The 16,728-nt window shown below is 42.0% G+C and overlaps 1 long non-coding RNA gene across 1 annotated transcript; it reads left to right on the forward strand.

Moving 5' to 3' along the window:
- The first annotated feature begins 5,381 nt into the window (after nucleotides 1-5,381).
- Nucleotides 5,382-10,279, forward strand: LOC117063383. The gene is made up of 3 exons (XR_004428892.1): nucleotides 5,382-5,560; nucleotides 8,614-8,744; nucleotides 10,190-10,279. It is a non-coding gene; the product is annotated as an uncharacterized LOC117063383 (long non-coding RNA).
- The last annotated feature ends 6,449 nt before the right edge of the window (nucleotides 10,280-16,728 follow it).

Below are 16,728 nucleotides of genomic sequence, written 5' to 3' on the forward strand. Positions count from 1 at the left end.
CTCATCCTTTCTTCCTATTCCAAGCGATTTAATGAGTGTGTGAAAATCAGAAGTCTTTAAAAAAGAATTCAGGCCAAGTGCAGTGGCTCACACCTGTAATCCCAGCACTTTTGGAGGCTAACAGGGGCGGATCACTTGAGGTCAGGTGTTTGAGACCCACCTGGTCAACATGGTGAAACCTGACTCTACTAAAATTACAAAAATTAGCCGGGCGTGGTGGCAGGCGCCTGTAATCCCAGCTACTTGAGAGGCTGAGGCAAGATAATTGCTTGAACCTGGGAGGCAGAGGTTGCAGTGAGCCGAGATTGCGCGACTGTACTCCAGCCTGGGTGACAGAGACAGACTCCATCTCAAAAAATAAATAAATAAAGTAAAAAAATAACAAAGAATTCAGTTGAACTTGCACAGCATTTTTTTGTTGTCAAGCCACTCAAAACCATCTGTCTCTAGCCATCTGCAGCAGATACTTCCAAACTCCTGGAGGAGCCTTGGGACAGTGTGACCTTCTGCTCTTTCCATGAGACACACGTGGGGCCCAGACAACCTGTGAAGTCTACCCCAGAGATAAGACTGGGCATCTGCTTTACAGTTACATAGAACATATGGATCCAAGCACAAGAGAAAACTTCCATCCTCAGGTCACGACTTAGGGGGGATCTTGTGGGAAGAAGGCACCCAAACGCACTCTTTTCTAGACTTTTGCCAAGGTCCAGATCATTCCCAAAGAAGAAGCAGGGATTGCCATAGTGAGGCAAACCATACCATGTGCTCCAAATGAAAACAGCAAACAGAGGCGGGTGAGGCGGGTGGGGCGGGTGAGGCGGGTAGGGCGGAAATAGAAAGGCACCACCTCCTGAGAATGATACTGGTCATGAAGGTATAGGGAAGGTAAAAGCAAATGTGTGGCTACTGGGCTGGTTTCCCTGAGAATTCTGGGTCTTTGTACCACTTGGTTCTTAGGAGAAACCCAATAAAGAGATGGAAAGCCTTTGCTTCTTTAATTCCCCAGAGTGGAGCTGAGACAATGGCCTGCATGCACCGCAGCCTAAATTATTCATCAGCCTAAGAGTATTTGGTTCCAGAAAAGCAGGGGTCTTTAGTGTGGCAGGGGCGGAATGAGATTGTAGAGGATTTCAGAATGAACAGGAGTAAAGGCATTCAATGAAAAACATGTAAAGAAAGGAAATGAATGAGAGAAGAAAGAATCTAAAAGAAACATTGGTGAGAGGGTGGGTTTGAGGGTTTGTTTTCCTTTTTTTTTTGGCAACTGGAGAGGTTTGATCATGTTTAAATACTGATGGCAAAGAATCAGTAAGAAAGAAGCTGTGGAAGCCCCAGGAGCAAGGCTGCCAGATGGAGGGAACCCCTGAGCAGGTGGGAGAGCACAGTGGAAGGTGTGTGCTTATGGAGGAGAAGGGAAGGACAGTCCACACCACATTGAAATGACTGAAGAATGTGAGGATGGATGAAGACAAGTGTCAGGGAGGCTGGACAGTTGAGCCAATTCCCATCTGATATCTTTCACTTTCCCAGGTGGGTCAGGAGGCACAAGGAAACTGAGGAAGGCTTGAAGTAAATACGGTGGCAGGTGGAAGAGAGATGACTGAGACTCACAGAAGAATGGTCGCCCTCCACTGAGGTTGGGGATCATGGACTGGTAGCAGCTGCAACCCAAACATTGCATGATTTCCTCCAGCCATGCTCAGCAGGCCAGGATACGGACAAGAAAAGGAGATGCAGATTGACCAAGATTGGCTTCTAGATGGATGGGTGGAGAAGGCATTAGAGGGCAAGAGCACTGAAGACATTGGCAAGGCAATTGTTGAAATGTCTTTTTTTTTTTTTTTTTTTGAGGCGGAGTCTCGCTCTGTCGCCCGGACTGGAGTGCAGTGGCCGGATCTCAGCTCACTGCAAGCTCCGCCTCCCGGGTTTACGCCATTCTCCTGCCTCAGCCTCCCGAGTAGCTGGGACTACAGGCGCCCGCCGCCTCGCCCGGCTAGTTTTTGTATTTTTAGTAGAGACGGGGTTTCACCGTGTTCGTCAGGATGGTCTCGATCTCCTGACCTCGTGATCCACTCGTCTCAGCCTCCCAAAGTGCTGGGATTACAGGCTTGAGCCACCGCGCCCGGCCGAAATGTCTTTACTCATTCAACACGTGTTTACTGAGTGCCTGATACATGCCAAGATTTAGCCTGAGCATTGGAGACACAGTGGTGAGCAACACAGGCAAGAGTTGTTCCAGTACTGTGCACTAGAGGCAAACTAGAAACAAGAAGATAAACAAGGAAATCAGAATTTCAGATGGTGGGTAAGGGCCATGACAGACGTGGTGCGACAAGGAAGAGCCTGCTGTGTTTGGGGGCATCCAGGAAGACCTGAGGAGGCTGAAGTGATCACCCCTAAGGTATAGGCAGGGTGGGGAACAAGGGCAAGTCCCTAGAGGATGGTAGGTAAGGAGGCTAACAGTCTTGCAGTGGCCCAAGAGAGTGGGGACACTGGAAAGCCAGGAAGCTGAGGCCAGAGCGGTGCATTCATTGCACAGTCTCAGCAGTTGAGCTGTTCCTGGACCTTTAGTTGAAAGGATGATACTGGGGCTTGGTATGTTTTCTCTGCTTTTCTCAGAATTGCAACTAAGGCCCAAAGCTGAGCCCAAAAGTCCTAAGAACTCAACATTTTAAGTTTAGAAAAACTTTCAGTTATTGCACAGGCTTGCCGAGACATGTCCTTGCCAAGAGGACAATAACAGCACAGAGAGCCCAACAACTCTGACAGCTGCTGGCTGTCAGGCAGGAGACGTCTGCCTTGTCACCTTCATTTAGTTCCACTCGTCCCTGCCCCATAGAGGGGAGAGAAGACTCAGAAGAGAGAACCACAACTCTCCTCCATTCTAAATGGGGACCAGCCTCATGGGCTGGCCTATGCCAGGTACCAAGGAGTCCTTTAGAGGGTAGACAAAAGTCTAGAAGAGATAGGGCTGGAATGAGCCCAGCCTGAGACCTGCGAGTGACTGCATTGTTACGAGAGTGACGCCGAGAAGGCGCGGAGGAGGTCCACTCTTCAGTGGTAGCACTTTGGGAGAAGAACTGCTATTTTATGTCTCTAGCCCAACACGTCTGGATGCCACGAGAACTTATTTTATGGCTTCAAGACAAAGTGACTGGAGAAGAGTGAATTGGCTACCTTGTTCCTTCATCATCCAACAAGGGTTTATTTGGCATACAGGATGTACTCAGTTCTACAGCAGGCACTGAGGAGACAGCGGCGGGCACGGCACACAGATCCCCACCTTCCAGGCACTTAATGGAGGAGAGAGATGCTAACACACCGAAGGAGATGATAATTCTGGTTCTGATGTGTGCCCAGCATCAGGATTGAGAGTGGTATTGGGGACAGGGAGAGGAAGGAAGTCTTGTACTTAAAGTGACCAGGGAGAGTTGGCATTTGAGTGGGGAAATGGATGCAGCAAGGGGTGAGCTCTGTGGATGACTGAAAGAGGAGCTCTCTGGAAGAGGATGCTGTGGGGCAGGAATGAGTTTGGTAGAGTTGGGGGTGGCTGGAGTAGTCTGAGCAAGACGGATGTGGTAGGAGATGAGGGCAGAGAGGGGCCCACCCCCGAGGCCTTTCCAGACATGGTAACATGGTAAGGCTTTGGAGTTCAATCTTGGTATGAAGAAAAGTTCCTGGAGGGGTGATACAATGTGACACTTTTTGTTTTTATTTTTTTATGAGACAGAGTCTTGCTCTGTTGCCCAGGCTGGAGTGCAGTGGCGCAATCTCTGCTCACTTCAAGCTCTGCTGCCCAGGTTCACACCATTCTCCTGCCTCAGCCTCCCAAGTAGATGGAACTACAGGCACCCACCACCACACCCGGGTAATTTTTTGTATTTTTAGTAGAGACGGGGTTTCACCATGTTAGCCAGTAGTCACGATCTCCTGACCTCGTGGTCCGCCTGCCTTGGCCTCCCAAAGTACTGGGATTACAGGTGTGAGCCACCACACCTGGCCAATGTGACACATTTTTAAGACATCCTTCTGGGTACCATGGAAGATGGAAGATGCCATATAGGGCAAGAGCAGAAACAGGAGGCTGATTCCCAAGGCTGCATCAGCCCAGGTTGAGGACTGTCGGGCCTGGGAGCAAGAAGGCAGAAGAAGTAGTCAGATGGGGGATAGATTGGGATAGTGGGTCCTGCCATGTCCTGGTCTGTTGAGGTAGAAAAGAAGGTAAGATCCCAGAGTGGAGGGTGAGTCGCACATGCTTGAGACAAAGAGATGGGCAGCAGGACCAGGGGCTCCCTGAAAGAAGGGAAGTGACCAGGAAACATGGTGAATGAGTGAAGATCTGGCAAGGGACTCAGAGCAAGGAGGACCCCAACCCAAATGAGAGCATCCACTTGAGAGCAAAGGTTTCAGTGAGAGCCAAGAAACGGTGAAATTTGCTGTAACTAGGTGAAGAGTGTGCATGAAATTGTTTGCAACTAATAGAGGTTCCACAGAGCACAGGGGAAAAGTTTAGAAGAAGAACAATTACATCAGGTCCAGAGAGAAGGAAACACATGGCCATGTGAAGAGGACAGTGACCAGGGGACCTTGTTAAGCTTGTGTGAAAGACATGGATGAGTCATGGGGGAAAGAAATGACCTAGAAATGTCCACAGATCTGGACTCTGAAGTCTCTGATGGATTGGAGGAATTGGGCCTCTCTAGAAGAAGCCGGCTGCTCCTGGAAATCCTACACCAGGTGGGCTGGCAACAGGATTAGTTGGTTCTCAGGAGCTACCCTGAGTGCTGGAAATAATATTAGCTCCAGATGGATGGGGGCCTTTCTGGATGGAATCCTTCACAGCTTGTCTTAACTGTGACTCCAGGGGAATACATGGAAAAATGGCATCATGGATTCTAAAATAACTCCAAGTCAGATCATTGTATGTACTTTCTGTTTCCTTTACACAACCCTCACTCACTTCTCAACCCAGAGATATGATTTCTGCTCACTCCATTTCACCAAAACAGCCCTTGCCAAATTCTCTAGTGGTCTCCATATTACTTGAGCCAACAGACCTTGTTCAGCCCTCATCTTCCCCAACAACTCAGCCCCGTTGGCCACACCCTTCTTGGTGAAATACTTTCTTCCTTTGGATTTCTATAGTGATGTCACCCTCTCCTAACTGTGCTCCTGCCCCCAGCGACTCATTGGCTCTACGTCTCAAATCCTCATTTACATAGCCTATAAGTGTTGGGGTGCCTTAATGCTTGATGGTAGGCCCTCTGCTCTTCTCAATAACCTTTCTCTGAGGCATCTCAATCAGATCTGTGGCCTCGACTGCTTAATATAACAGAGGCATGTAATGAGTGCTGCAGGAGTGTTCAGTCGAGTACTTCACTACGGCATGTGAAAAGTAGCTTGATTTGGGGTCACTGTTATTCAGTGGAAAATGTAACCTTGGGACAGATAACGCAGCCCACATTTGAACTCTGAAAGACCATTCACTGGATTGAAAGACCGATAGGTACCAATAATTGCTGTTTATCCTTCATCAAAATTACCATTATTCTACAAGGTAAGCACTTGTCTATACATTACAAGCCCTGTATGTATTGCATTAACTATGTATTAGCATTTCCTACATTCTATCCACTCCCTTTATTCAAAATATTACGCCTACCTTTTACTCAGCAGTCCACCAGGCTTTTCCATCCTCAGTAGCGTCTATTGATTGCCTTCAGGATCTATAGTAATGTTTAAAGCACTGTAATCCATCTCTATCCTCAGAGATCTTGATGGAGTATTACAATAACCCTATCACTTACTGTTGTCAGCTTTTCCATTAGCATCAATTAGAAAGGCATGAAGGGACCATATGTTGATCAATTACTTTATCAAGGGAACACGTATGGAAGAATCACTTGCAAACGATCAACAATCATTATTGCATGCAACTAAAAGGAGTATGTTTTATTTTTATTTTATTTTATTCTTTTTTTTTTTTTTTGAGGCAGAGTCTCACTCTGTTGTCCAGGATGGAGTATAGTGGCACGATCTTGGCTCACTTCAACCTCTGCCTCCTGGGTTCAAGAGATTCTCCTGCCTCAGCCTCCCAAGTAGCTGGGATTACAGCCATATACCACAACGTCCAGCTAATTTTTTTATTTGTAGAGACGGGGTTTTGCCATGTTGGCCAGGCTGGTCTCGAACTCCTGACCTCAGGTGATCCATCTGCCCTGGCCTCCCAAATTGCTGGGATTACAGGTGTGAGCCACTGTACCTGGCCTGTTTTACTTTTTTAAAAATCCACAATATAGCCAACTGTCTTGTATACACAAAACAGTGATCTGCGGTGCATCTCATGGCAACCATGCTGTTCAGCCTACTGATATTCTTTAATGAATTGTCTGCTTTGTTGACATCTGCACTCTGCAATTCCAGAATTGATCATACATTTCCCTCATAGCCCACCTCCTCATTTCCATTAATTTTACATACTGTCTGCAGAGATAATCCGCTGTAAAGGAGGTAACACTCACCTTGGAATCAGAAGTCCTGGGTCCAAGGTCTAACTTGTAATTCACTGGGTCATGCAAAAATCTCATTTTCTTCATCTCTATATCTGCCTGAATAACCCTACAGTCTCTCCACACCTCTTAAAATAGGCAGGTGGTAAGAGTTATTACTTATTAGAAGAAGCTTTAGAAATCCAAATATTTCACCATCATCCTTGATCAACGGAAGGTTTAAGAGAGACAGACTCATCTATTCTCAGTAGCATGGACTGCAGGGAACCGCCTCACAGAAGACCCTGTTGATTTATTACGTTAATTTATTCCAGTTTGTGTGCAGAATATTAGACATGCCTAGCTTCAGGTCTCAACCTGAAGTCATGTTTCATTCAACTAGATCTTCAGAAGTATCCTATGAGATAAGCAAGGCAGGTGGTATTGTTTTGATTTTGCAAATGAGGAGAGATTCAAAGTTTGGCAAACTGAACAAGATCACACAGCTAGAAAATGGACAAACCAAGGCTCCATTTTTCAAGCTTTCTAATCCCTAGTTCTTTACCTTCCAACACCTCTAACCAGAAGGGAGAAAGCAGTTCTTAAGTCCCTTTTCAGTGCAAAGAATGACAATTTAATAACCCGAGAGAGTTAATGCACCTTCCAAAAGATTCATTTCTCTCCTGTTCACAGAGTCAGGCAGAAATTGATTTAGAACAATCAGGAGAAGACTCAGTAAGCTTCATCCACACAATAAAAATAATACACTTAGCATTCTCATATAACTTCACATTTTGTAGTTATTGATAATAAACAATTAAAAATTTATCTCATAGATAACCAGGTGGCTAGTATAATTATTTTACAACACAAAACAGACAGGCTTCCTTTTTATTGGGTAGAGATGATTTAAAAATCAATTTAACAATGCCACTTTCAATGAACAGAGTTTCAAGCCTCGTTGTGGTGGGATACATCCTGGAAATTTGGGGCATTTAATTTACAATAAGCCTCAATAAATTGCCCTCATGAGATGTCTCTCATGACCAGAGGTCATACATACAGGCTGAAGCTTAGTTGTAAACAGACTTCACCATACATTCTAGCCATTTCCAGCTTGAGACACAGGAACGTCCTCTTATCATAACCAAATGCTGACAAGTCCCTTTGACCTAGAAAGTGACATACAGTGAAATGGACCCCAGTTTAAATTCTTCTCAAGTTTTCAGGGAGAGAAAGCAATTCCAAAGCAGCCCATTAGAGGTATTTGTCTGCATGCGTAAGACATTAGGCAGCCTGACATGACTTGATGTTTGCAAAGGGAAGGATGGGTTTGAGGCAAGAGGATTTTGTATGTGCCAAGTGGTAGAGGCCAAAAGAGCCACACATGTAACTTCTTTACATACAGCTTGCCAGGTCTTTGCTTGGCTGCAACTAGCTGATTTTTTATGAATGTTAAGTTCATGGGCAAATGAATAGACGATCCAAACCTACCTTTTTAATTACAAAATGCTTTTTCCTCCCCCACAATCAGACTTCTACTCATTTCAGCACTGAAAAAAAAAAATGTAATCATCGTAATTCCTCGTAGCTTGCTTCTGTTTCCGCTTCAATAGATGCCCCGTAGATGGGAAGCCACATAACAGCTCCATGTCCCATCAGGTTGCTTCCACCCGAAAACAGCTGCAATGCTTATCTAATTAAACCCCAGCACCAAACTGTGAGCTTCTGCATCAATCATTAATATTGTATTTTGGATCATTTTAAATTCTGACTGGGGTAGGTGGCTCCCCACGCACTGGTCTCTGAAGGAGATTTTTCAAATAATCTTTAAGTGGCATTGAAAAAATAAAACAAGCTGCCTGCTGTTTGAGGAAAGCTCTACCATCCTGCTGCACCCTGATTAGCTGTTAACACTAATTGAGAGATGAATATTGCTTATTCCAAAAATGCTAAAGATGGGTTTTTTTAATTATGAAAAGGAAAACGCAGTTGTCCTCACCTCGAAAATGTGTCTGTGGCTCCTTGCCCAAATTCTAAACAGCGCCAAAAGAAGGGTGGTTTCTGGGTCTCTGGTCTACAGTTTGCAGAGTGATTATCCCAAATCACTTCTTTTCTCTAGGTGGCCCTCCAGAGTTAGTGAACCATGACCTCCACGTGGGATTTGCACATGCGAGCCCTGCATCTGGAATGCAGGAACACTCTTCACAGAGCTCTGATGGCCCAGAAATATTCATGGAAATCTCTGTCCTGGTCAGGCACATGTTGATGTACTTAGGCTTAAGCTCATAAACCGAGAGGAACAGTTTCCTACATCCCTCTTCGAATGACTAAAGCCAACGGCCTGAGCCAAATGGGACAATTTAGAAAAAGAGAGACTGGCGAAAACCAAATGAATATCTGCTTCCTTCTAGCATTCTAGGAAAAATACCAAGCGGCTGTGCCAAAGTGCACTGCTTGTCTTTGTTAGGAAAATACACTCAAAATCAGGGGAATCAGTCAGTCCCAGGTTCAGGAAAGATGTATGCAAAAGGGACTCCCTGATGAGGAAAAATTGACTACAAAAACACAGCATGCACCCAGCTCAGCATAAACACAGCTTAAAAATCACAAGGAACTAGGAAGAAGCGTAGAATCCCGAGTTTCTCATTCTTGTTCCCATAAGCCGGGATTGGCTGAGACTTAGCCAGGATACCACCTGGCATTCGACCACATCAGCTAAAGAGATGAGGAACGTGAGAGGAAACAAATGTGAGGAAGAGGATGATTCAAGAGGACCAGAAATACAAGGAAAGGACAGAAGCCCTAGGATGTTCACTGCAGAGAAGACAAGCTGAAAGATTTAGGAACCGGTTGAAAGCCAACATGCTGGAGCCTCCTGAAGGGTGGAGTCAGGGATCTCTCCTGCTATTATTGTATCAGCAGCCTCACGGCTACCCTCAGACCTGAAATTTGTGATAGATTTATACACAGTTGATAGAGTCCTGCCCATGCTACTTTCCTACTATCTCTGTGTTTCCTAGAACCAACGTACACCCCTCCCCATGGCTCTCCCACTGCCATCACACTCTAAGCATATGTCCAGTCCTAGGGAGCTATAAGACCTTGAGTGTATTGGTGAAACTCTCCAAGTCTCATTTTCCTCATCTGTAAAATGAATATATTTGGAATACATTTGTTTCAAATATAAACTATTTGGAATATATTTATTCTACTAAAATTTGACATTTTTAGTACTTCCTACATATCAAGTTAAATGTGTAAATGTGGGGGGGGGGTTGTTTTGTTTTCTTGTCTTGTTTTTTTGTGGGGTTTTTTTTTTGTTTTTTTGTTTTGTTTTGTTTGAGACAGAGTCTTACTCTCTCACCCAGGCTGGAGTGCAGTGGCGCAATCTCGGTTCACTTCAACCTCCATCTCCTGGGTTTAAACAATTCTCCTGCCTCAACCTCCCAAGTAGCTGAGATTACAGGCACACACTACCAGACCTGGCTAATATTTGTATTTTACTAGAGAAGAGGTTTCACCATGTTGGCCAGGCTGGTCTTGAACTCTTGACCTCAAGTGATTCACCCGCCTCAGTTTCCCAAAGTGCTGGGATTACAGGCATGAGCCACTGCGCCCAGTCAAATGTGTTTTGATATATTAGTATTATTCTTGTCCTACAGCACAATGTGGAAAATGTTATTGCCATTACGCAGATGAGAAAATGCAGGCCACAAAACTTTCCCAACGCTCCCAAAGTCATCCAGCAAGAAGTACCAGAATCAAAATCTTCTTATCCTTGCCAAAAAAAAAAAGAAAGAAAGAAAACATAAATAAAAGTGGAACAATAAGAATAATAAAAAAGAGTGAGGGAGACAGAGAGAATCTGGAGGCACAATAAGAAGAAGAAACCTAAATCTAATTTATCTCACTTTGAATAAAGGACAATTTGTAAAATTTAGCAGTAAAGACTGTAATATGCTTGAAATTTAATAGACTTGGAAGATGTAATAAGAACAGCCTTTTTTGCAAGTGTTTATTTTCTAATAAACAGGAATCAGGAAATTTGCCTCTGGGCAGTTTTTCCCCACAACTAATAACTGAAAATGTGAAGTTAGCAAACAATTCCTTTACAGCAAACATTGCTCTTTTATTCAATTGTTCATGAAAGAGAAACATCTATTGATTCCCATCTATGTGCCAGGCATTGTGCACTCCATTTGCCAGGCATGCAGCTTAGAGCCAGACAGTCTGGTATCTGAGCTTTAAAGGCCAAGAATCAAGTGTTTATGTCTGGCATGTTGTAATTAATTAAACCATTTTTATGCAATAATTGCAGGGTCTCAGAATACAATGCATTTGGTGACAAGCTCACTGGATTCAAAGAGACGTTGCTGTGGGATTTCTGCAAGACCAGAGTCTTAGAGGAGACGGTGCCCAAGTCTAACTTGTTCACTCTTGGAATGCCGGGCACCAAACATGGTGCCTGGTCCACTGCAGACAGTTGGTTCTTCCCACGTGCCATGCATTTTACTCTCTTAGGGAACTCCTTTAAAACAGAGGTATCAAGCACCAGCTCCTCCCCAGAAGATGCTCATCCTGTTGGTGGAAACAGGACCATGATGAGATTTGTTTGTATTCTCCATGGGTGAATTTTTTTTTTTTTTTGAGATTGAGTCTCACTCTGTTGCCAGGCTGGAGTGCAGTGGCATGATCTTGGCTCACTGAAACCTCTGCTTCCCAGTTCAAGTCATTCTCCTTCCTCAGCCTCCTGAGTGGCTGGGACTACAGACACGCGCCACCATGCCCAGCTAATTTTTGTATTTTTAGGAGAGATGGGGTTTCACCATGTTGGCCAGGATGGCCTTGATCTCTTGACCTTATGATCCGCCCACCTCACCCTCCCAAAGTGCTGGGATTACAGGCGTGAGCCACCGCCCCTGGCTCTACATACCCAGTGACAAGAACCACTCAATGTGAGCTTTATGCATATTTTTCAATGTATAAAAAAGTAAATCAGGCCAGGTATGGTGGTTCACACCTGTAATCCTAGAACTTTGGAAGGCCAAGGAGAAGATTGCTTGAGCCCAGGAGTTCTAGGCTGCAGTGAGCTATGATCTTGCTGCTGCACTTCAGCCTAGGTGACAGAGTGAGATCCTATCTCTAAAAACAAACAAACAAGAAAGAGTGAACTAGCATTATTAACGTAGGTAGATACTATACTTTTTAAAACCATGTGGCACCCTAATGGGTATAAATTCTAAAGCAAGAAAGGGATAGGAGGAAGTGTTGGATTAACATTGTGTGTAGGGGCAATATATACTATAACAGGATAAAAATCTTACTAGAAGAGGGAAGGAACATGGAATCTCTTAGGGTGAACATGAGGACCTTTTTTAACATCTAAAATAAAAGTTTAAAATAACATTTTTTTGGCTATGATTAAAAAGTCCAAAAAAAAAAAAAAAAAGCAAACAAACAGATGCTGACAACGTTGTGGAGAAAAAGTAATGATTATGTCCTGTTGCAGGCAGGGGTGTAAATTAGTTCAACCATTGTGGAAGACAGTGTGGTAATTCCTCAAAGACCTAAAGACAGAAATATCATTCGACCCAGCAATCCCATTACCAGCTATATACTGAAAGGAATATAAATGATTCTATTATAAAGACACATACATGTGTATATTCACTGCAGCACTGTTCACAATAGCAAAGACATGGAATCAACCTAAATGCCCATCAATGGTAGACTGGATAAAGGAAACATGGTACATACACACCATGGAAGACTATGCAGCCACAAAAAAAGAATGAGGTCATGTCATTTGCAGGGATATGGATAGAGCTAGAGGCAACTATTCCTCACAAACTAATGCAGTAACAGAAAACCAAACACTGCATGTTCTCACTGATAAGTGGGATTTAAATGCTGAGAACACATGGACACATAGAGAGGAACAACACACACTGGGGCCTATTAGAGGGTGGAGGGTGGGAAGAGGGAGATGATCAGGAAAAATAACCAATGGGTACTGGGCTTACTACCTGGGTGACGAAATAATCTGTACCACAAACCCCCATGACACAAGTTGACCTGTGTAACAAACCTGCACTTGTACCCCTGAACTTAAAAGTTAAAACATTTCTTAGACCTATAGCTATAGTAAGGTAGCATTTATATTTATTTTCTTTGTATTAATAGATAAAAACATACCTCTATGAATTTGATAATGCCTTTCATTAATTTGACTTATATTAATCTTAAGTGTCTACTTACATTTTTAAAATACTAACTCATACATGTGCAAGACATTATTTATTCAGCCTGCAGATACTGCTTAGTAGGCACGTGGACTCAAGAAGAAACTCATGATGCACATGGTCTGCATGTCACAAACCATAGACATAGACCATCTAACTAGTAGTAAGACTAGAAGGAAATTTTTCAACATGAGGAAGAGGCAAAATTAGACTCTTTAGTGGTAAGGAACATTTTAAATTTCTGTGTAGTGGCAAAATAATTCACCAGGACCAAATGCAAAAATGTGTGGTGTTTTCTTATAAGTTACCATTTTATAGAATAAGTAATTTTAGCATGCCTAAGGAAAAGAAATAAATTAGATAAGATTTGGAGCAATAAAAACAGGATGCAGAGAATAACTGAGGTAGAACAACTTTGCAATATTTGTAAGATTTTCTCAGAACAGGATTAAACTTAACATGATAATATCTGAAGAGACAAGGCCAGGGAGAGAAAATCCATTTGATTATTCCATTTTGGGAAGTGGTTAGGGAAGTACGATCAAATGCATAGCTAAAAAAGGTAAAAAAAAAAAACACAAATCCCGTAAGCCAAAAGACCTTTTCATTAAAACTTATTGATAAATGTACACCCAACATCAAGATCAAAAAGAGGTTCTTAACTAGAAATCATTTGTTATTAACAGGCAAAGTAAAAGAGGCTGTTATATAGAAAACAGAAAAAGCATCTTTTATCATTGGATGGATAAGCTGCTGATACCTGAAGGTCACATAAGACCAAAATGTAAAAACAGCAACACATGTTGCTGGACTTCCTTCTTTTCCAGGTTTTGCATCTTAGCCCTCAGTTGTTCTCATGAAATTACATTTCTCCAAAATAAATATAGTGATAAGATTAGGATTCAACAACATCCAAGGCTCTCATATTACTATTACACCTTTCTCTGTGCACGCCTCACAATATTATTGGCCATTTAAAATGGATTCTCTTTTAAGGGGGCATATCTAACATTTTGCAATATCTGCCTGTTTATATGGACTCCAAATCACCAAGAATCCCAAGCAATCAGTCTCATCCTCATTTTCTATTCAGCAACATTCCCCAAGTCTTTTTCTCTGAATGTTGGTCAAGACATTCCTCAAAAAAGAGGAGAGGAGGGACTATGATTTGGGTAATTCGTATTTTGAAGATTCTCAGAAATCCTACCTGGAAAACATCTGTTTAGCCTTGTTCGTCCCATTATTTCTCACATTTATTTGACCTCAGAGGCCCTTTATCATGTAACATTGGATAAAATTCCACAGAAACAGCCTTCCAGGCACATACTTTGGACAGTCTAACTCTTTATGACCCTGAGACACTCTGAAATTGACTGCTCTGGTCCACCAATAGATGCTGAACTTCGAAATCGCCCAGGAACTGGTCGAGCTGCTGGGGCTACTGCGGTGAACAAGATGAGCACAGTCCCAGGTCCCCCTGGAGCGCACTTTCTAGCATATGATGGAGCAAATGCACCTGATGGTTTCAGGGGAGTCTAAGAATAGTGATTTGAATGGGAGCAGGATGTCCCTTTAGACAGGATGGGCATGGAAGGCTTCTTCCCAAGGTGATGTTTGAGACCAGATCCTGATTCTGTTCACTCTCATTTTAATACTAGACTTTTCCAGTTGTTTGAAAATCACTGATTGAAAAGTAGTAATGCAAGATTTGTGTTTTAGTCATTTTCTGTTAATAAAAATGTCAATTAAACAACGCTCATTCCCCATCCATCCCATTTAAATAGGCATGCATTGCATATGGGTTAAAAACGTGTGTCTACTGGGATCTTACACTCAGTTCTCAGAGCAAGTGCAAAGGGAACATCTCCGAGTCACAGCGTAAGTGGTAAAACAGTGTTTCTGACACAGCCCAGAAGTTCATCCACACGGAAGGCACTCAAACAATTCCCCCTTTTTACTCTTCTCTAAACAGGACACACACACATAATTGGACACCAGGAAACTCCTGTGTGGCACACTGACAATGAATAGTTGTCTTAGTGGCTTATAATTAAGGAGAGTGATAATGCTGGGAATTTAACTTTGGTGGTACTTAACTCTGAAATACTTTTCACTAGCTCAATCCCTGCTGATTGCTTATTAAAATGACTCCTGAAACTCCCAGGAAAACAACATGGAAGGCTGAGTAAATGCTTTTGTATTGTGAAGATACTCTTTAAAGAAATACTTCTTCCCCACAGCAACAGACCTACTCTATAATCCAGGAAAATGGTTTTAATAAATGCTTCTGATAATAATCTTCATAATGATCACTGTGTTATTGGTTAAAATGGTGCTGCATAATAAAATCTCCTTCAAAAAGGTTCTAAAAGACAAGGTACTAATTCAAAAGAAGGTGGTGGTGGTTGTTTTTAATTCCAACATGCTTCTGGGAGATCCACTTAAACATTTGCCATAACAGTGGAAAATCTTTAAGCAGACCAATGAAAATTTTCTTCTTATTGTGTTTTGAGTAGTCAAATTGCACCCAGTATTGTAAAATGAAAGTGCTTTGTTGCTAGGCAATTCCATGAATCATCCCAAATCAGGTTTTAACCAGATTGATAAAAGTGTTACCCCCTTATTTTGTCTTTTTACTAGAACACAGTTTTTAGTTGAGCAACAAAATACGTGAACTGATCATATGGGAATAGAATTTTTATAGCAATAAATAAATCTTGCCCCAATGATAATATTTAATGATATGCATAATTATTGTTATAACGCACAGGAATCAGATAAAAGTGATATAAAGCCCAAGCGATGATTGCATTTAGCATTCTGTTGACACTGCAGATAAAAGCAGCTTTAAGATCAGCATGGAGGAAGAAGGAATAGGAAGCTGCTCTGAACTCCCTCCAGAAACACCTACATTCACATCCAAGGCACCAGCTGTTGAGTTTCCCTGACTTGAGAAATGGCACCACTCTTGACTGACATCTCCCAAGGAGACTAAGTAGAATATATTAGTAGAATATTACTAAGGAATATATTAGAATATTAATATATTAGAGTATTATTAAATAATATATTAGTAGAATATTAATATATTAGTAGCATATTCATATATTAGTAGAATTAACCAATTGAATGGTTTATAAATTCAAATATATTTGTTAAAGTTTAATCATTTAATTGATAATTATATCTGATAGTAAGAAATTCACCTCTTCATTTTATTTAATAGCAGAATAAACAGATCATTAAGCACACTGAATTTAGAATAAAGGTGAATCTAACAGAAATATTATTGGTATATGAGTATTTATGGAGTCTTCATATTCCTCACTACCTACCTGCAAAGTTAAAGTGTTTATTTGAAGATGTAGACATGGAGATCCACACAAACAAGTGAAGAGCTATATATTGAAGACAACAGCCTTCAATCTTTAAACCAAGTACAAAGCTTTTATACATTTATAGTATAATATAGCTCCTACTATTTCTATGTTTATGTCGTATCTCTTCCATAAGCAATTGGTGGGTCTGAAACCTACTTTCATTGAGATACTTACTTGAAGTCAGTACAAATGATCAGTGAGGATCATTCTGCCCTTCCCCTGAAAACACAAAGTGGAGCTTTAAAACAGGCTCTCACACTGGATTTTAGGTGGATTTGGGTTTTAACTCTCGGTGTCTCTGAGAAATTAAAAAAAAAAAACAAAAAAAACCCACAGCAGAACGATTTCCAAGGATATTAGAGGATTTAACGAACAAGGACCGCATTTAAGGCAAGTGGGGTAAAGAGAAGCAAAACGAACTTTTCCTGCTTTTTCCTGTGAGAAATATCATTGTAATTACTTATGTATGTAAATTAAAATGGCATATTCATGTTTTGCATTTTCAACTGGCCTTGTATAATTAAAACTGCACCACATTTGATGGATTTATAATTATGGCTAAATGGTTATGTTAATGTTCATCTCTTCCATGCTGAAAAACATCAAAACACA

Source organism: Trachypithecus francoisi, unplaced genomic scaffold, assembly GCF_009764315.1.
Source record: "Trachypithecus francoisi isolate TF-2019V2 unplaced genomic scaffold, Tfra_2.0 Lachesis_group18, whole genome shotgun sequence".
Taxonomy (NCBI): domain Eukaryota; kingdom Metazoa; phylum Chordata; class Mammalia; order Primates; family Cercopithecidae; genus Trachypithecus; species Trachypithecus francoisi.